We start from the raw sequence: 21682 nt of genomic DNA on the forward strand, positions 1-21682 counted from the left end.
GGACAGCCCGTTCCCTTCACTCACTATGCCTAGCCATCCCAAAGGCTGGGGTGAATCTTGGTTTTACTGCAAAGAAACATCCCCTGCCGGCGAGAACAAACTTCAGGGCTACAGGCCAAGCCGTCTTCCGGTCAACTTCAAGCTCCCTGACAAGCTCACCGAGGAAGAAGAGTCGGAATTCGTCCCAATTCTGTCCGAACTGAGATCCTTGACTAACAACGGTCTCACCGGGGTTGACCTGATCCGCTGCTGGGTCGAATGGCGGATCCTTCCTCTGAGCCGCCGAGAAGGCTTGATGTGCGAATTTGACGGTACTCTGGATCATCCCCAATGCTACTTTCACACAGCATTAACAGAAAAATACATCGTCGCCATCATCAAGAAGCTGACCGGCGAGCCTACAGCAAAGTGCGGCCAAATCGGCCTTAAGCCCTTCTGCAAGATTAACCCGGCGCCCAAGGTAACCAAGGCTAACTCGCCCTCAATTTTTATTCTATCTGTTTTATTGCCATCATGACTTCATGCCATATATCTTTCCAGAAAGGCGACAAGTTCTGGTCTAGGAGACCTAAGAAACAAGCCATGAAGAGTGCTAAGCCGCCTTCCAAGAAAAACAAGGGCAAAAGTAAATCGGCTGCGGCCGAGCCATCTGAAGTCGACGAATCTCAAGCTGGCGACGCACTCTCAGAGGTACCAATCCGTCCTCATTTTCACTCGCCACCTATCACCTTTTAACTTTTATTTATCTCTCACTCCTCTTATAATAGAATGAAGATAACGAAAGCCAAGAAGACTCCGTCGAGGTAATTTCCGTCTCCTCCGATTCATCTCCTTCTCCACCTAAGCCGGCCCGGCGAATATGTGGGAAAGTTCCTCTCTCACATCCAAATGCCCATTTGGACCCAAATTTCTTACTGAAGAAAACGCAGCACGCCTCGAAACGGAAAATGCGAAGTCATTCTGGCGACCTAACACCTGGCTTGCCAACAACGAACAAAAGAAAACCAAGCGAGGTACCTCCCTTTTTTTATTTGAGCAACCATTGTTCGTGCTGCTTTGGATCACAGTCATAAACCGCCTGTATTATCGGTGTACAAATTCTGCAGGATTCTCCCCCTACTTCTGGCGACTCAGTGATCTCGACCCTTCCACCAATGATCCGCGTCCCGGGGTAAGTTTCTTGCCCTGATCCTTGAGAATAGCACTTTCTTCAATGTTTTAACACACCTATCTCTTCCATTAGGGCGCAAGCCAAAAAGAGGAAGACCAGTGGATCAATCCCTGACGCCACTTCTGAGCTTCCAAGGAAAGCTACTCCGAATCAAGAAGATCAGAGTCAAGATGAACCGACAATTCAAGCAAACCCTCCTGAGTCGCCCAAAGGATCAACAGATGTTCCTAGATCACCGGTCGTAATGGCGACAGCTGATGACCCAGATGTTGTAGTCATTACCGGTTTTGGTTTCTCTAAGCCGGCAGCGACAATCCTCTCCAAACATATAGCATCCCCTTCTCCATCAATTCCCGAGTCTGGGCCTTCCAAGGCGAAACTTTCTGACTATGCAAGTCTGGAGTTTAAAGAACTCTGTTCTGGCTTCGCAAGTCGCCTGGAAGCGAGTTATGAGATGGAAAAGAATCTGCTAAAGATGTTAAATAACAAGCATGAGGTAAGCTTTATACTCTATTATTCCCAGTAACCCCCAAGGGCCGGGTCATCAGTAAAATGATGAGCCGGGTCTTTTAAAAAGCTTCGCGACCAGTAACCCCCAAGGGCCGGGTCATCAGTAAAATGATGAGCCGGGTCTTTATTTATGTATAATTTCCCTTGAGAAATTATACATTAGCCCCCAAGTGTCAGGGGTATTGCCTTGCAATAATTCTGAGACTTGTCTTCGTTTTAAATTTTGAACAGGAAAGCCTTGCCCAGACCGAACTGGCCCTGGGCGACTTAAGGAAAAACTTGGCAGACCAACAAGATGCCCGAACTCAGTCGAAAGACAAATATAAGTTGGCTCTGGTTGAACTGGAAAAGCTCAAAGCCGAGTTAGAAAGAACTCAGGCTGACCACAGCGCGGCTTTGACGAGAGCCGAAAAAGCAGAAGCAAAGCTGGCAACTGTGCAGCAGGAGCTATCCGGCTTAAAGCGCCATATCTCCAACATGACACAAGCCAACTTTGGTAGGCTTTACCTAACTCTCCAATCTTATCCTCTTCCTTGGGCAAAATCCTTAATGTTAACTTACCGGTTATCCAATCCCAGGCTCGAGAGTCGCCAATCTGCAAGACGACTGCGTGTTGATGCTGAAGGCGATCTACACACTGATGGAACAACTGTACACAGGCAGTGTGCTGACCGTCAAAGCCGTGATAGGTGCAAAAGAGCCCATAACTTCCATCAAGAAGGTGCTTGGATATCTATCCACACTTCCTCCCCAGATCGGCGAGTTAACCCGGTCAGCCGCCCGGAAGGGTGTCCTGACGGCTCTGAGTCGCTGCTTGGCGTACGCTCCGGAAATCAATTTGGAAGAAGTAGCTGCCGGCTTCCCTCAGCTTAAAGATGACGGCTCGGAGTTCGTGGAAGAAGACTACCAGAAGGTTGTCAAAGATTCTCGGCTGGCCGCCACTCAACTCGCCACCAGCCTTGACTTGACAAAATATCAGGCGGCTTACGATGATAAGAATAAGAAAATCAGCCCGCCAACCTTCGTGGTGACCAACCTTATCCCTCGGCGACCCAAGAATCCCTTCGACTGGGAAACAGACCTGGCATCAATCTTGACCGATGGAGACGATTTTGCCTCTTTGTCCAGATGCAATTGGGTCTTGGGCGATTTACAAATCGAGGCTGGTCAGAGCTCACGCCAGGACTTAGCGGAATAGATTTTCCTTGAATTCGGCCCAACAGCCATGTAATAGTCAGTACTATCTTTTAATGACATCTTCTGCAAAAAACCCTTATACCGCCTTTGAGGCGGTTTAAAATATTTTGTTAATCCTTATCAGAATCGCCTGAAATGCTCAATCCACCAAGGATGAACACCTTGAGCACATTATCTGTGAAAATAAAAGAACTACAAATAATTTCAACGAATAAGCAGTGAGGATAAAAATCTCCAAGGTCAAATCATAACACAAGTAATTTTGTCGGCTCATACGGTCGCGACAGGAGGAGGCGAGTCAGAAAGCTCGTGCACCCACCCTTAATGTAGGTTTCGTCGGCTCATACGGTCGCGACAGGAGGAGACGAGTCAGAAAGCTCGTGCACCCACCCTTAATGCAGGTTTCGTCGGCTCATACGGTCGCGACAGGGAGAGGCGAGTCAGAAAGCTCGTGCACCCACCCTTAATGCAGGTTTCGTCGGCTCATACGGTCGCGACAGGAGGAGGCGAGTCAGAAAGCTCGTGCACCCACCCTTAATGCAGGTTTCGTCGGCTCATACGGTCGCGACAGGAGGAGGCGAGTCAGAAAGCTCGTGCACCCACCCTTAATGCAGGTTTCGTCGGCTCATACGGTCGCGACAGGAGGAGGCGAGTCAGAAAGCTCGTGCACCCACCCTTAATGCAGGTTTCATCGGCTCATACGGTCGCGACAGGGGGAGGCGAGTCAGAAAGCTCGTGCACCCACCCTTAATGCAGGTTTCGTCGGCTCATACGGTCGCGACAGGGGGAGGCGAGTCAGAAAGCTCGTGCACCCACCCTTAATGCATGTTCTGTCGGCTCATAAGGTCGCAACAGGATGTCATGAAATTGCTCTCTTTTTCTTAAAGAAGAAGCCCCCAAGTCAGGGAAACATTATATTATTCCATAATGAAAATGAAAGACTTACAAAGCATGGAGTTTTAAGAACTCAGGTGTAGTAAGGCCGCAAATGGGCAATATTCCAAGGGCGAGTTGACTCAGCCCCCGTAGTCGGTCGATCAGGTCGAAGATCCATCAAGTAGTAAGAACCATTGCGAAGGTTCTTGCTGACAACGAAAGGTCCCTCCCAAGGGGGCGAAAGCTTGTGCATGCCTGCCCGATCTTGTATGAGTCGAAGCACCAAATCGCCTTCCTGGAAAGTCCGACTCTTCACCCGGCGACTATGATAACGCCGCAGATCTTGCTGATAGATCGCCGAACGAGCCGCTGCTAAGTCACGTGCCTCTTCCAAGGCATCCAAAGAGTCCTGACGCGCCAGCTCGTTGTCTCGCTCCACATATGCGGCGACTCTAAGAGAATCATGCCTTATGTCGGTAGGGAGGACGGCTTCTGCTCCATAGACCAAAAAGAAAGGGGTGAACCCCGTGGACCGATTCGGGGTGGTCCGGATGCTCCATAATACCGAAGGTAACTCCTCCACCCAACATCCTGGAGTTCTTTCCAGGGGAATTATGAGCCGAGGTTTGATCCCTCGCAAGACTTCCTGATTCGCCCGCTCGGCCTGTCCGTTTGACTGCGGGTGAGCAACTGCAGAGATATCAAGCCGGATATGTTAACGGCGACAGAAATCCAGCATCGCTCCTTGGGACAAGTTAGTGCCATTGTCCGTGATGATACTGTGTGGATATCCAAAACGGAAAATCAGCTTCTTCAGAAATTTTACCGCAGTCTCCGCATCGCAAGTCCCAACAGGCTCCGCCTCAATCCATTTAGTGAATTTATCAACCGCCACCAATAAGTGAGTTTTTTTGTTGGAGGACATCTTAAAGGGACCGACCATGTCCAGCCCCCAAACCGCGAAAGGCCAAGTAATGGGGATCATCCTCAATTCTTGAGCCGGCACATGAGCCTGTCTCCCATATCGTTGGCACCCCTCACACCGCCGGACTATATCTTCTGCATCTGCGTGAGCCGTCAACCAGAAGAAACCGTGTCGAAAGGCTTTTGATACCAAAGAACGTGACCCGGCGTGATGTCCGCAGTCTCCAGAATGGATGTCATTTAGGATTATGCATCCTTCCTCGGAGGAAACGCACCGCTGAAAGACCCCTGAAGCACTTCGTTTATATAGCTCGCCATTAATGATGACCATGGACTTGCTACGCCGAACAATCTGGCGAGCCAAAACTTCGTCAGTGGGTAACTCGCCACGAGCAAGATAAGCTAGATAAGGAAGAGCCCAATCCGGGGCGACATGGAGAGCCGCCACAAGCTGAGACTCGGGATCTGGTATCGCCAATTCCTCCTCCGTGGGTACAGTTACGGACGGTTTATGCAGGACATCCAAGAAAACATTAGGGGGGACCGGTTTTCTCTATGAGCCGAGTCGCGAGAGGGCATCAGCTGCTTCGTTGAGTCGCCGATCAACATGATCAACCTCGTACCCATGAAAATAGCCCGCCAATTGTCGGTGTTCAACCGCATCCTTTCGGCCGTAATCTGGGCTTGTCGAGTTTCCATCCTGGCGGACTCCGTCTCAGCATCCTGATGGGCCTTTGCCACCGCCTCCCTCGGTTTTGCTAACTCCGCATTTATCTCTTCTTGGTTCTCTGGCGTGAGGGGGGTTGACATTAGTCTTGTGATTTCCGCCGCTAAATCCACCAGGACTGCCGACGCACTTCTGGATGTCCCGCCGGTTCCATCGCCTCCGGCGGGATTCTGTGCGGGTTGAGTCGCCCCGGCCATATATATGGCGATCTGGCGGCGGGTTCGATCGAGGATTTCCGGATCCATGGACAACGACAAGCCCCCGAGACCGTCCCCGTGGAGGGACTGGATGGAATCGAAATGGCCCATGGATGATTCGTCGTCAGAGTTGATGGGGGTAACCTCCTGAGCCGCCGCGTGCTCTGGCTCCTCCGACCCCTGCGTGAAACCCACAAAGACCGGGTGCATCAGATTCCGGGTTACGACTGGATGAACGTACCTGGCCGGCTCGACGATGTCGGACGAGATGTCCGGCTCAGGAACAGATGACCCGATCATGCCGATGAAGACGTTGATCTTGCCGAAGGGGACCCTGTAGCCCGATTCGAGAGAATTTGCTTCAGGTCCCCATCGCCGGTTGTCGATGTAGGCTATGCCGCGTCGGCTCCAAGTCATGAGCGCCGCCGCATAACTCCCAGACCCTGGTAGGGCTCCCTTTGAGAACTCAACTCCACCGTGCGTAGGCCCCACGGTGGGCGCCAACTGTCGTGGCTTTGTCACGGCAGATGTCCTCGTGAAAGGACTTAGTACTGGAGCCATCGCACCTTGGTGGCGACTCAAAGGGGTTGAGCGGGAGAGACACGGCGATTTACCCAGGTTCGGCCCCTCGCGTGGAGGTAATAGCCTACGTCCTGCTTGGCGTGTATTGATGTGGATTCGATTACAAGAAAGACGTAACTCGCCTTACCTAGCACTCGATGATTTCTAACCTGCCTTTCCCCCTCCAGACTCGCCTTTATATATAGGTCGAAGCCCTAGGGTTTACAAGAGTCCGTTCCCCTTTACAAATCATGACCACCGCGGTCTCTAAGTCGCCGTCCTGCAAAACCCGGAGACCTTCCACAAATCATAACCATCCTGCGACTTTGAACCGCCCAGGCTGAGGCCTAACAAGCCCTAAAGGATGAATCGCCTTACAAGTAACCCGGCCCATATTCGGCTCGCAGGCGCATCTTGGAGGAGGGCGTCGCCGTTGCCTCGGCAAAACATCGGATGGAGGCCACGCAGCGCCAGTATAACTCTACATACGGGCTCACCCCGATTGCCGAGGACCCTAGTCGGCTTGGATCGGTTCATTGCCAAGGTCCTAGGCGGCGATCAGCCCACCTACGAGACCCCTGCAGCCAACATGCGGGCGGCGCAGGCGGCCATGGAGGAGATGGCGAGCCTGGAAGGCGAGGAGCGCACTTTCCAGGAGAAGCGGGTCAAGGATCTCCTTGACGCCACCACCAAGCGACAGACTCAGCTTGACCCCGGTCAGGCCCAGTCAGAGTCTCCGGGACCCAACTCCGGAGCACGCCACAACCCTAGCGGTCAGCATCACGCAGAAGGATCTTCCTCACATCGCACCTCCGGCCGGAGGGGCGAAGGAAGCCAAGACCGGCGCTCCCAGCACCAAAGCGAGCACACTTCAAGCAAGCGTCGCGGAGGCGACGAGGGCGATTCAGAGTGTGAGGTTCTTCACCCGGGAAGAACTTATGTCCCTAGTCGTGAGGCGCCTCCCCTCTCGCTTCTCGGATTGATGCTCGCACTCCCCAGGATGATCGGGACGCCCGCAAGCGTATCCTTGTCCTGGCCCAGTCAGCCCTCCTGGAGGAAGATGGTGCCATCGGTCCGGCTTGCTTCGGCCCCCGGATCCGAGGGAAGCCCTTCCCCCGAGGTTTCACCCTGCCTCGGGACACGCCCAAATACAATGGCACGGCCAAGCTAGAGGACTGGCTGATCGACTACACCATGGCCGTCGGCATCGCCAGGGGCAACAAGCACGTAGCGGTCCGCGACGTGCCACTCATGTTTGCCGGCTCGGCTCGGACTTGGCTTAACAGCCTTTCGTCCGGCAATGTCAACTCCTGGGTGGAATTCAAGGAGGTGTTCGTCCGCAACTTCACTGGCACCTACAAGCACCCTCGCCGGCCTCGCGAGCTGGCCATGTGCGTCTAGAAGCCCGACGAACCCCTTCGCGACTACGTCACCCGGTGGACGAAGCTCCGCAACTCCTGCGAGGGAGTGCATGAGGTACAAGCCATCTAGTACTTCATCCACGGTTGCAGAGACGGCACCGTCCTCAAGCACAAGCTTACGTGCTCCGAGCCAAGGCGGACATGTACACCACGGCCGACTCGGCGATGCACGTCAAGGTGACCGCCTCAGACAAGATTGTCCCCATGACAGCTACTCCCAAGCCGGCTGGGGATAATCGAGGCGGCCAGAACAACAACAAGCGCAAGGTGGATCAGATGGATTCGCGCTCCAACAGCAAGTTGGTAGCCAGCGTGGAGGGCGAGACGCCGGCTCCTCAGGCCGGCCCTCCACGGAAGCGTTCCAACCGAAACAATGGCAACTGGCTACCCAAGCAATCCTTCGAGCAACTGCTCGACGCCCCCTGCAAGATACATTATGGGGCGCAACCGTCCAACCACACCCTTCGACAGTGCAGCTTCGCACGCTGGCTTTCGCAAGGGGATGGCCTGCTGGCTCCCCCGGGTGCGCAGGCGGAGCCTCGTGCACCGGCCCCTAGTCCTGCTCCGTCTCCACCACCGCCGCCTCGCGACGACGGCCACCTCCATGATGACTACCCTCATCAAGACGGAGCATTCGTCGTCTTCACCAATGAAGGCGACGACAAGCACAACCTGCGCCAGAGATGGTGCGAGGTGAACGCCACGGTTCCCCCGGTTCCCCAGTACATGCATTGGTCTGACAAACCAATCACATGGAGGTGGGTGGACGATCCTACGGTGATGCCCAACCCGGGCTCATACGCGCTCGTCCTTGACCCCACCTCCGCCTCCAAGAGGCTCACCTGCCGGTTCTCCCGGGTGCTGGTCGATGGCGGCAGCAGCATCAACATCGTCTACCTCGACACTCTCCTCAAGCTCGGGCTCAAGGATACGGACGTCCTGCCGACCAGTACTGTCTTCCACGGCATCGTGCCGGGACAGTCCTGCTCGCCTATTGGCAAAATCCAGCTGGACATCCTCTTCGGCGACAAAGCTCACTTCCGCCGAGAGTCCATAAAGTTCGAGGTAGTGGACCTCAGCAGCCCGTATCACGCACTACTGGGCAGGCCGGCTCTGGCCAAATTCATGGCTATTCTGCACTATGCCTACCTGAAGATGAAGATGTCGGGTCCCAAGGGCATCATCACTGTTACTGGCGACTACAAGAAGTCGCTCAAGTGTGCCCAAGATAGCAGTCGCCTCGCCGACGCCCTGGTGATCGCTAAGGAGAAGCGGCAGATCGACCAGCTCGTGGCCCAGGCCACCGAGCAGCCGGCGATTCCTTCTCCTCCATCCCAGTCGGCCGGCGAGGGCTCTTTCAAGCCGGCCAAAGAGACCAAGCAGGTCCCACTCGACCCTGCCAACCCCAAGCAGTGCGTCACCATCGGGGCTGGCCTCAGCCCCAAATAGGAAGGCGAGCTCGTCGACTTCCTCCGTGGGAATCGGGACATCTTTGCATGGTCCCCCAAGGACATGCCGGGTGTTCCAAGGAAGTACGCCGAGCACAAACTTCACATGCGACCGGATGCAAAGCCGGTGAAGCAACCTTTGCGCCGCTTCGTCGAGGGGAAGCGACGCACAATCGGAGAAGAGATCACCCGGCTCCTTGCAGCCGGCTTCATCATGGAGGTTTTCCACCCGAACTGGCTGGCTAATCCAGTCCTGGTGCTGAAGAAGAACAACACCTGGCGAATGTGTATAGACTACACTAGCCTGAATAAGGCCTGTCCGAAAGACCCTTTCGCGTTGCCTAGGATAGATCAAGTGATCGACTCCACTGCAGGCTGCGAATTGCTGTCGTTTCTGGATGCTTATTCAGGCTACCATCAAATCCAGCTGGATCCAGCTGATCGCCTGAAGACCTCCTTCATCACGCCCTTCGGGGCCTACTGCTACACCAACATGACGTTCGGTCTGAAGAACGCTGGTGCGACGTTCCAACGCTGCATGCAGTAGTGCCTACTGCCAAAGATCGGCAAAAACATCCACGTCTATGTGGATGACATCGTCGTCAAGACGAAGCATCACTTCATCCTCCTCGACGACCTGCGGGAGATGTTCGCCAACCTGCGCGAGTACAAGATCCGGCTCAACCCGGAGAAGTGCGTCTTTGGGGTTCCAGGCGGCAAACTCTTGGGGTTTTTCATGTCCGCTCGCGGCATCGAGGCAAACCCCGAGAAGATCGGCACCATCGAGCGGATGGTGCGGCCGGCTCGAATCCTAGACGTCCAGAAGTTCGCCGGCTGCCTGGCGTCCCTTAGCCGGTTCGTCAGCTGGCTTGGCGAGAAGGCCCTCCCACTCTACCAGCTCATGAAGAAGACGACGAAGTTCGAGTGGAACGACCAGGCGGACGAAGCCTTCCGCGACCTCAAGCGGGTCATCTCGAGCCTGCCAATCTTGGTAGCGCCGGCTGAAAGGGAACTCATACTCATATACATTGCAGCGACCACTCGCGTGGTTAGTGTAGTGTTGGTAGTTCAACGCAAGGAGGAGGGCAAGGCACTGCCAGTGCAGCGCCCTGTCTACTACCTTAGCGAGGTCTTGTCTGCCTCCAAGCAGAACTACCCACATTACCAGAAAATGTGTTATGGTGTTTACCTTGCGACAAAGAAGTTGAAGCAATACTTCCAAGAGCATGCCATCACTATGGTGAGCACTGCTCCACTTTCAGAGATCATGGGCAACCGCGATGCCACGGGCAGGATTGCCAAATGGTCCATCGCCATGGCGAACCATGATATTCGGTACGAGCCTCGCACTGCCATCAAATCTCAGGTGGTGGCCGACTTCTTAGTCGACTAGGCCGAAACCCAGTTCGAGTCGCCGCCTCCGGACTCCACGCACTCGCGGATGCACTTCGATGGCTCGAAGATGCGAACGGGTCTGGGAGCCGGCATCGTCTTGACGTCTCCAAAAGGGGACCAGCTCAAGTATGCTCTCCAGATCCACTTCGCCGCCTCCAACTACGTCGCCGAGTACGAAGCACTCGCTCACGGCCTCCGGCTCGCCAAGGAGATTGGCATCCGGCGGCTCATATGCTTCGGCGACTCAGACTTGGTCGTACAGCAAGTTTCTGGCGAATGGGACGCCAGGGACGCCAACATGGCAAGCTACCGCTTCCTCATCCAGCAGCTCAGCGGCCCCTTCGAGGGCTACGAGTTCCACCACGTTCCCAGAGCAGATAATGAGGCGGCTGATACACTGGCAAAGATTGGTTCCATGAGACAGACTATTCCAACCGGCGTCTCCCTCGAGCAACTCCATAAGCCGTCTATCAGGCCGTCTCCCGAGTCGGCATCGATCTTCGTGCCGGCTAACTCTACGGTGCTAGCGTCGTCGGCTCCACCAGCTACGTCGGCTACAGCTCTTGTGCCGGCTACGCTGACCATGCCGACTCCAGTAGCAGCACCGGCTGAGTCCACGGTGCAAGCACCGTCGGCTCCACCAGCTACGCCGGCTACAGCTCCTGTGCCGGCTACGCTGACCATGCCGACTCCAGTAGCGGCACCGGCTGAGTCCACCGTGCAAGCGCCGTCGGCTTCACCAGCTACGCCGGCTACAGCTCCTGTGCCGGCTACGCTGGCCATGCCGACTCCAATAGCGGCACCGGCTACAACAACAACTTCGGCTCCGCCCTGCCTCGAATCCTATCGTCTCGACACCTAGTGGGTGGACGTCATGGAGGTAGACGGCGAGCCAGCTGCCACAGCAGCACCGGAGACACCTCATCTCGAGTCCACGACCACTGCTCCACCAAGCCCGGGGGCTGTAGAAGCCCCTAACAGTCAGGTCGAGGCGGAGCCAGCCCTTGTGTCGGCTCTGTCATGGGCTCAAACTATCCTGGCCTTCCTCCTTCGCGGCGAGCTTCCTCAAGACGAGGCGGAGGCAAGGTAGATCCAGCTCAGGTCTGCAGCCTACGCCATCATCAATCGCGAGCTGGTGCGGCGCAGTGTGACCGGCGTGTTCCAACGCTGTGTTGAATCAGAAAAGGGACACGAGATCCTCAAAGACATTCACCAGGGGGAGTGTGGGCATCATGCTGCCTCTAGAACCCTCGTGGCCAAGGCGTTCCGCCACGGATTCTACTGGCCCACGGCCCTCGAGGAGGCCGTGGATCTGGTCGACAAATGCGAAGGTTGCCAATTCTTCAGCGCAAAGAGCCACATGCCGCCTTCGGCCCTCAAAACCATTCCCCTGTCGTGGTCGTTCGCCGTCTGGGACTGGACATGGTAGGGCCCTTCAAGACGGCTCGTGGTGGAATGACCCATCTCTTGGTAGCCGTCGACAAATTCACCAAGTGGATTGAAGCCAGACCTATCAAGAAGCTTGATGGCCCCACGGCCGTCAAGTTCATCACGGACATCTCTGTTTGATATGGCGTTCCCCACAGCATCATCACCGACAACGGCACCAACTTCGCCAAAGGCGCTCTGGCGCTCTACTATTCCAAGGTAGGCATCCGGCTCGATTTGGCGTCAGTAGCACCTCCCCAGTCGAATGGCCAAGCGGAGAGGGCCAACGGCCTGATTCTGGCCGGCATCAAGCCAAGACTGGTGGCACCACTTGTCAGATCGGCCGGCTGCTGGATTGAAGAATTGTCGGCTGTGTTATGGAGCCTCCGCACCACGCCCAACCGGTCGACCGGCTTCACTCCGTTCTTCCTCGTATACGGGTCCGAGGCTATTATTCCCACGGATATCGAGTTCGACTCACCTAGGGTCACCCTATACACAGAAATGGAGGCGAACGAGGCAAGGGAAGACGGTGTGGACCTCCTCGAAGAAGCAAGGGATTTGGCCTTGAGCCGGACGGCCATCTATTAACAGAAGCTGAGATACTACCACAGCAAAAAGATCAAGCCTCTCTCTTTCCAAGGCGGAGACTTGATTCTCAGAAGAATCCAGCGCACTACCGGCCAGCACAAGCTCTCATCCCCATGGGAGGGACCCTTCATCATCAGTAGGGTGTTGCACAACAACGCTTACTACTTGATCGGTGCCCAAAAGCCAAGGAAGCGCAAGAGGGACGACTCCGGCCAGGAGACGGAACGTCCATGCAACGCGGCGTTGCTTCGCCCGTTCTATTGCTAGAAGGCAAGTATCAAACAATGGAAAGAGCATGCATATGTATCTTTCTCCCTCTTCAGGGATCCTCAAATGAATGCAATAAAAAGAGCATGCCTCATGCTTCTTTTTATCGAGAGTACTCACTCCGTGTACGCCCCTTGCTGGCTTCAATAAGCCCGGGGGCTACAGTGCGTACGCCCCTTGCTGGCGTCAACAAGCTCGGGGGCTATGCTGCGTACGCCCCTTGCTGGCTTTAACAAGCTCGGGGGCTTGCTAGCCGCTTGGACGCCTTCCGTATATTGTAGAAGAACACATAGTGTAAGCCGGCCGATCCCTGGTCACCTCGTACGAGCCTGCGGACTAGCTCCGGCCGTCCGGCTTCCAAGGCGATGCCAGGTAAGGCCGGATGCATGCAAAGTTCGACTACAAAAGGGTCGCCGGCTCGGGTTGGCTAGATCAAATTTACGATCTCATTCAGGTCGGCCTCTGCAGGGTTATGTCTTAATCTTTAAGTCTTGATGGCTTCGAAAAATCTAAGTCTTGTGTTCTAAGGCTAGAAACCTCGACCCTGTCACAGACCGGCTCCCGGCTGTCGAGCTGGCTGGGTGGAAACTTAGGAATACAAGGATTGGAGAAAAAGGAGTCAACCAGGAATCAAAAGATAAAGATATAAAACAGCACGCATGGCAATACGAATATAATGCTGAATACATACATTCAAAATGCATTGGCCCACGACCGACGTTCATTACATCCCCTAGTGGGTGGACCAACAAGGACACCGGCTATGGGGCTGCGGCCTCATCGGTCGCCCCGGCTGCTGCTCCTGAAGTGGTGGCTTCACCATCCCCGGCTGCTCCCGAGGCGGTTGAACCGTCTCCTTCGCGAGGGCTCCCGGCTCCATCCGCACCGGAGTCGGCGTACGCCGAACCGCTAGAGGCGACAGCAGAACCCACAGCATGGGCCACCTCGCCGGAGCTGCCATCGGGGTCATAGGGCTGAAGGCCGTGTAGATCTTCAGGGATCACACCGCCATCTTCACCCCGCTCCAAAACAAAATCGTCCCAAGTGGCGTACTCGGCAATGCCGCTGGCCCTCACGCGCAACGCCTCCTCCACGCCCTGCAGCTCCGCCTCCGAACCATCGCAATGAGCGACGAGCTTGCCCAAGTCCAGGTTCCGATACCAGGACTTGGCCAAGCGCAGGGCCATGTAGGCTCCGGCGCGCGCGGCCGAGGCACGCCAGGCATCCAGGCGTTCCTCGCCAGCTGCAAGCCAGCGGGCGAGTCGGCTCATTGACGCCGGCTCCACGCCATCCGGGCACAAGGCCGCCACCATCGACGAGCCTGTAACCTGGAGCTGAGCCATAGACTCGCCCAGGGCGTGCAGGCGGGCCTGGAGGCCCACCCCGATCTCCTCCACACTCCAGCCGAAGGTAGTATCTACCTCCTGCGCAGCCGCGCGGCGCTCCTCACGGCTCACCTCGACGACAGTGTCGGCTGCGACCTGGGTTGCAGGGAAGAGACGTGAGACAGGAAAACAAAGGCGCAGAAGCGAGTAAGAAGAGGAGACGGCCAAGAAAACTCAAGACAAAACAAAAGAGAGAGACTCACGATGGAAGGCGCCATCGGTCTCATGGGCGCTCTCCAGGACCTCGAGCTCCCGCACCTTGCTCGCATGAGTAAGGCGCGCAACCTCCTCCTGGAGAGCCGTCACAGACTCCAAGGCCTTGGCCAGCTGCGATTGCTTCTGGACAAGGGCCTCCTCCTTCTCCCTCAAGGCAGCGTCCTTGAGGGCCATCTCCTTGAGATGAACCGACGCAAGGCGATCCACGTCGGCAGAGTAGGAGGCCTCCTTCTCCTACAGCGTGCCGTGCAGCTGCTCCAGCTCAACGCGGCTGGCCGCCTCGAGCTTCTTCTTCTCTGTCTGGAGAAGGGCCAGCTGCTCCTGGAGCCGGTTGCCGGCACCACGCAGAGCATCCAGCTTCATGGCAACTTCGCCCAGCCAGACTTCAAGCTCGGTAATCTGGCCATCAGCAGCCAGGTACTGAGTCCGCAGCTCATTATAAGCCTGCGCCTGAGCATCATAAAGCTCCTGCTAAAAAGCAAAAGAAGAAGTAGGAATAAGATTCGGCCTGGTTAAGACTTAACCAGCCCGATTCTTGGGGGCTACACCCAGTGAGTGCGCTAGCGCGCCCCCACTAAAGAAGCAAAACAAGAAAAGAAGCTCAAAGAGATTCGGCCTGGCCGACGATCGGCCGACCCGATTCTCGGGGGCTACACCCAGTGGGTGCGTTGTCACGCCCCCACTCACGCAAGAAGAAGAAAAAGGAGAAATTCAAAACCAAGAGGAGGCACTTACCTTGGTGCGGGCCTCCAGGCGCTCCAAGTCGCCGCACACCACACGGGCCGACTGCTCCACCTTGGACCGGCCACTGGAAAACAGCGACACCAGCTCCGGGACACCAGTGAGCGCAGTGCCGGCAGGCAGTCACGCGCGTGCCAAGTTGGCCGCTCGCCACGTGTTCATAGGCCGGCTCCCGGCCCGGCCTCCACCTTCCGGCGCAGCTGGACCGTGGTGGGGGACGATGATGGCGCCGGCTCCAGGTGCCGGCTCGGCCATCATCCCGGCCGGCACTGCCTCCTCAACGGGAGGTGGATGGGACGCATCCGGCGCATCCATGGCCACCCCTGGCGCGTCAGGGGCCGCGTCCGGTGCGTCCAGGATCGGTTCCTGCGCGTTGGGCGCCGCCTCGGTCCTGGGGGAGTCGAGGATCGTCTCCAAGTCCACCGGGGCCGAAGCGTCCGGCTCAGATGGCTTGGCCCCCTCAGCTCTCGGGGCGTGCCTTGAAGCCGCCTCGCTAGCTGGCTCCTCCGCGCGAGCGTGCGCGGAGGTGCCATGTCTAGCCTTTGCACGCTTCCCCGCCGGCTTCTCGGCCCGGCTGGGGCGAGACTGGCCCACGGCCGTCTTCCCCGCGGCCACGTCCCACCGGCGCTTGGACTGCTCCTCAAGCTCCCTCTGGGCAGCATCGGCTGCTGCCCAGCCAGCCCGCTCAGCTGCGGAGGCGGTGTCTTCCTCCACATCCTCCGCCTCCCTGTCGAGCAAAGTTTTTAAGGAACGAAGCTTCCCACAAGATAAACGAATAAATGGGGGAGGGAATCTTACCCCGCGACCATCGGCACCTGCCTCCAGCCAGCACCACGGCGCTTCTTGGCGCCGCCTGCCCGTGCTTCGGTTGGAGGACCCGGTGTCGGCCGCTTAGGAGCCGGCCTGGATGCTGTGGCACCCTTGCCCTTCCTCCCGTCCGCCTCGTCAGCGGCGGTTGCCCCGGCCCTTTGACGCCGACCGCGCGCCAATGTTGGGCTGGTAACCTCCTCCACCCCGTCGGAGTCCTCCTCGAAGGATGCACCAGAGAAGAATGAGGGAGTCTCGTCGTCATCCATCCAGTCTACGACGGAGGGCCGTGGGTTCTCACCAGACGGCTCTGTCCCTTCCGACTCCAGGGCGTTCTCCGAGCCTGCGGAGGAGTCCGAGCGGGATTCAATCACGCCTTCGTCCTCAATCTCCGAGGTGTCAGACACATCCATGTCGGGATGAGGCGGACGGAGTGATCCCTGCAGCCTCTCGAACAGCTGCGAAAAAGGATTCGATCGCCGGCTCAGCAAGATGGCCGGTCGCAAGACGAACAACGAAGAACAAAGAAGCCACTTACGATCGGAGGCGGATGGGACATGTTGAAGGGGGTCATCCCCCATGACCAGTTCCCGTTGTCGTCCATGCGGGCGGTGGAGATTAGGTTCACCCTTCGCGCTACCGCGTTGGGGGTGAACCTCTTGGTGGACAACCTGCAGGGATCATGCCGTCCGCTCATCTGGCAGACCAGATGTGGCCGCCTCTGCAGCGGCAGGATCCGGTGGGTCACCATAGTAGTGAGCAGGTCGCGGCCGAGGAGGCCGCTCTTCTCCAGGATCTCGAGGTGGGCACACATCAGCACCACCGCAGGAATCGGCTTGGGCGTCTTCGCCGCCCAGTTCAACCTCGTCGGCGGGTCGATGTTGAACGGGGGCATCTTGAGGGCGTCCTGGGCAGGGTCGGCGTTCTTCACATAGAAGAAGCCCTTCTGCCACTGCTTGATGGACTCCTGGAATGGCATCTGGGGGAAGCCCGACTTCGAGCGATGGTGCACCAGCGCGGCTCCGCACGGCGTCATCGGGCACGGTCCGGTGAGCTTCTCCACCTCGTACTTCTCCATGGCGATGGATTGTTGCTTGAAGAAGAACAAGCTGCGGCACGGATCGACGTAGGGTTCGATCCCCACAGAGCCCTCGCACAGAATCACAAAGGCCGACAGCTGCAGTATGGCGTTCGGCGCCAGGTGATGCGGCTGCAGGCCAAAGAAGTGAAGCCAGTCGGAGAAGAAGGCGCTGGCTGGAAGCCCGAAGCACCGGTAGAAATGCTTGTTGAAGACCACGACCTCTCCCACGACGGGTGTGGGAGCGGTCTCGGCGCCGGGGAGTCGCACTAGCACCTGGGAAGCTGGGGGCAGCAACCGGTGATGACGGAGCGCCTCGATGTGCTCTTCGCCGATATCGCTACCCAGCCAGGCTCCCTGCGACGAGGAACTTTTCGAGGAAGAGCCGTTAGCCATGGTTGCGGACGGCTAAAACTCGAAGGGGCTGGTGGCTTTGGGGCGACGAAGTCGGGGAACACGAAGAAGGCGAGCTCTTTCTCTCTGGGCTCAGGGAGGAAGAGAGCATGGATGCGAGGCGAGAAGGGGGCGAATGGCCTCCTCAAAACCCCCGCGTCCCATTTAAACCCCACGAAGCATCGTGGGGAGGGGATCCGATGCGCGCGGGACCCCCACTAACCCCGTGTATTACGGGCGGTAACGCTTCCCTAAGCCCAATCGTCGTGGAGTAAATCCGGAGAGGATCTCTCGCGCGGAGGCCGAGGGGGCGTCATGGCAGGACCCAGGGCCCGGTCCCGTCACCAGTAATCACCATCATTACGTCAGGCGGGGCCTGGCACATGGCGCTCTCTGGGCGACCTACGACGAAGTCGAGGCGTCGCTTCGAAGCCAGCCGGTTTCGGAGCCGGCGCTCCCCGTCACGAATGGTGGTAGAAATACCAAGGCCTCTCCAGCTTCGGGGACTACTGTCGGGGGGATAACCCCGGGGTAGGCTCATCGAGCCTACTCCTTCATTTCCTACCCAAAGGATATGAACAAACACAGTTTCCCAAGGCCCGAGTCCTCTGGCCGGCTAGGCCGCGCCTGCCGGCTGGAGGACGAGGCGGCCATCTCTCTGGCCGGCCAAGCAACCCGTGCCGGCTAGAGTCGAGACGGTTACCTCTTCCTGACCGGCTTGGTCAGTCCAGCCGGCTAGGAATGAGGCGGCCGTGCCCAAGCCGGCTAGTCAAGCAGGCTAGCCGGCCGAGGATCACAAGTCACACCAGGTCGTAGGTCAGGATGATACCTCACGATTAAAGGTAGCTATGCGTCAGCAAAGGTATTGGATCGGAGCGTCCGATAGGTACGAGCGTCGGCGGCCACGCCGCTGACCTACCCCGGCTCTGATCCATCACCTAGCATAGTGTCGGACCATCACACTCCCACTCCATTACTGCACTCGGCGTGGGGAACGGTGGAGGCAGTCGTACTACCTGCCCATGACGAATCTCGCTGGATGACGCTCGACGTACAGCGCGTGCTCGGCGTCAACCTTACGCGAGAGATCCATTGGCCAGCCAGCGGGTCCCACAGCCAATCGAGACTATGCAGCCAGCGGGCCCCTTAAGCGACAAGACAAGACTCTCATGGGCCCCTGGTCAGCCGACGAGGCTGCCAGCCGGGTCCAACTCTTGTACCCTTTATCCATATTGTAGGCCGGTGGGTTCGCCTATAAAACCCCCCGGTCGCCTTCCATGCAGGGGTATCGGATCATTCCACAGATGAACAACACTTCATACCCACCAACCGCATAGAGAGAGGCAGAGACGAGCCGGCTTCTCCCCTCTTCCTCCTCCCAACACAACTCTAGGAGCAACCTTGTAATCCATTCATACACATCAAACACTCCGGCAGGACTAGGGGTCTTATCTCTACGGAGAGCCCTGAACCTGGGTACATCGTGCGTTCCATGCTTGTACCAACCTCGTTCCTAACACCCTCCTTTGTCCCTTCGGTTCTCACCGACTTTACCCTACCTATGGCATATGTTGTGAGTATTCACCGACAAGATGATAATCGTTTGCGAAGGTAGAAATCAAGAAGGAGCATCAAGTGTTGATGGTTAGTAAAACCACTAGTTTCAAGAAGGGCAAAGGAAAGAAGGGAAACTTCGAGAATGACAAGTCAGTTGTCGCTCCAATGAACAAACCCAAGGTTGAATCCAAACCCGAGACTATGTGCTTCTATGATGAGGGTATAATCACTGAGGAGGAACTTCCCTAGATACTTGGTAGATAAGAAGGTTGGCAACTTCAAAAGATGTACATTAGATATACGGGTTATTAGTACTCCTTGTAGCACCCGGGTATTAGATGTCGGTTCAGTTGCTAAATTTTAATAATTCGAAATAAAAGCTACCGAATAGACGGAGACTAGCTAAAGGCTAGGTGACGATGTGTGTTGGAAGTGTTTCCAAGGTTGTTGTAATCACCATCGCACGCTCCCACTACCTTCAGGATTAGTGTTAAACCTAAATGTTGTTTGGCGTTTGCGTTGAGCATGAACATGATTGGATTATGTTTATTGCAATATGATTATTCATTTAAAGGGAATAATGGTTACTCTGTTTACTTGAATAATACCTTTAATGGTCATGCACCTAATATGAATGGTTTATTGAATCTCGATCATAGTGATACACATGTTCATAATATTGATGCCAAGAGATACAAAGTAGTAATGGTAGTACCACTTACTTGTCGCACTGCCGTTTAAGTCATATTGGTATAAAAGGCATGAAGAAGCTCCATGCTGATGGATCTTTGGACTCACTCGTTTTTGAATCGTTTGAGACATGTGAACCATGCCTATTGGTGTAAACGCATGAAGAAACTCCATGCAGATGGATCTTTTGGACTCACTTGATTTTGACTCACTTGAGACATGCAAATCATGCCACATGGGCAAGATGAATGAAGGCCTCATTTTCCGGTGATATGGAAAGAGCAAGTGACTTATTGGAAATAATGCATTTTGATGTATGTAGTCCAATGAGTGCCGAGGCAAGCAGTGGATATCGTTCTGTTCTTACTTCACTAATGATTTGAGTAGATACAGGTGTATTTGCTTGATGAATCACAAGTCTGAAATATTGAAAAGTTCAAACAATTTCAGAGTGAAGTTGAAGATCGTCGTGACAAGAGGATAATATGGCTACAATGTGATCGTGGAGGTGAATATCTGAGTTGCGAGTTTGGTATACATTTAAGACAATGAGGAAATTGTTACAACTCATGCCACCTAGAACACCATAGTGTGATGGTGTGTCTGAATATCGTAGTCGTGCCCTATTGGATACGGTGTGTACTATGATGTCTCTTATCGAATTACCACTATTGTTTTGGGGTTATGCATTAGGGACAACCACATTCACTTTATATAGGGCACCATTTAATTCCGTTGAGATGACACCGTATGAACTATGGTTTAGAGAAACCTAAGCTATCGTGTCTTAAAGTTTGGGGCTATGATGCTTATGTCAAAAGGCTTTAGCGTGATAAGCTCAAACCCAAGGCGGATAAAAGCATTTTCATAGGATACCCAAAACAGTTGGGTATACCTCCCACCTCACATCCAAAAGCGAAGTGTTTTTTGTTGAAAAACGGGTCCTTTCTCGAGAAAGAGTTACTCTCGAAAGAATTGAGTGAGTGGATGGTGGAACTTGATGAGGTTGTTGAGCTATCACTTCAAACAAAGTGTAGCAGGGAACAGGAAGTTGTTCCTGTGGCGCCTACACCAAATTGAAGAGGAAGCCAATGATGATGATCATGAAGCTTCAGATCAAGTTACTACCGAACCTCGTAGGTCGATAAGGACACGTACTGCTCTAGAGTGGTATAGTAATCATGTATTGGAGGTCATGTTGTTGGACAACAATGAACCTGTGAGCTATGGAGAAGCGATGGTGGGCCCGGATTCCGACAAATGGCTGGAGGCCATGAAATCCGAGATAGGATCCATGTATGAAAACAAAGTGTGTACTTTGGAAAAACTACTTGAGGGTCATGAGGCCATTAAGTACAAATCGATCTTTAGAAGGAAGACATACAATGATGGTAAATGTCACCATTTAGAAAGCTTGACTTGTCGCAAAGAGGTTTCCGACAAGTTCAAGGAGTTGACTATGATGATACTTGCTCACTTGTAGCGATGTTAAAGTCTATTGGAATTATGTTAGTAGTTGCTGCCTTTTTTGATTACGAAATCTGGCAGATGGATGTCAAGAACATTGTTTCCTAGACAGTTTCCTTGAGGAAAAGGTTGTATGTGATACAACAGAAGGTTTTGTCATTCCTAAGAATGCTAATAAGTAAGAAAGCTCCAGCAATCCTTCTATGGACTGGAGCAAGCATCTCAGAGTTGGAATATACGCTTTGATGAGATGATCAAAGCTTTTGGGTTTATACAAAGTTTATGAGAAACTTGTATTTCCATGAAAGTGAGTGGGAGCACTATATAATTTCTGATAAGTATATGTGGTTGGCATATTGTTGATCGGAAATGATGTAGGGTTTCTGTAAACCATATAGGGTTGTTTGACGGGAGTTTTTCAAAGGAAAACCTGGATTAAGCTAATTGAACACTAAGCATCAAGATCTATAGAGGTAGATCAAGACGCTTGATAAAACTTTCAATGAATACATTCCTTGACACGAGTTTGATGGAGTTCAAAATGGATCAGTTAAGGAAATAGTTCTTGACTGTTTTGTAAGGTGTGCATTTGAGTAAGACTCAAAGCTTAACCATGATAGAATAAAGAGAAAGGA

This window comes from Hordeum vulgare, chromosome 1H (genome assembly GCF_904849725.1).
Source record: "Hordeum vulgare subsp. vulgare chromosome 1H, MorexV3_pseudomolecules_assembly, whole genome shotgun sequence".
Taxonomy (NCBI): domain Eukaryota; kingdom Viridiplantae; phylum Streptophyta; class Magnoliopsida; order Poales; family Poaceae; genus Hordeum; species Hordeum vulgare.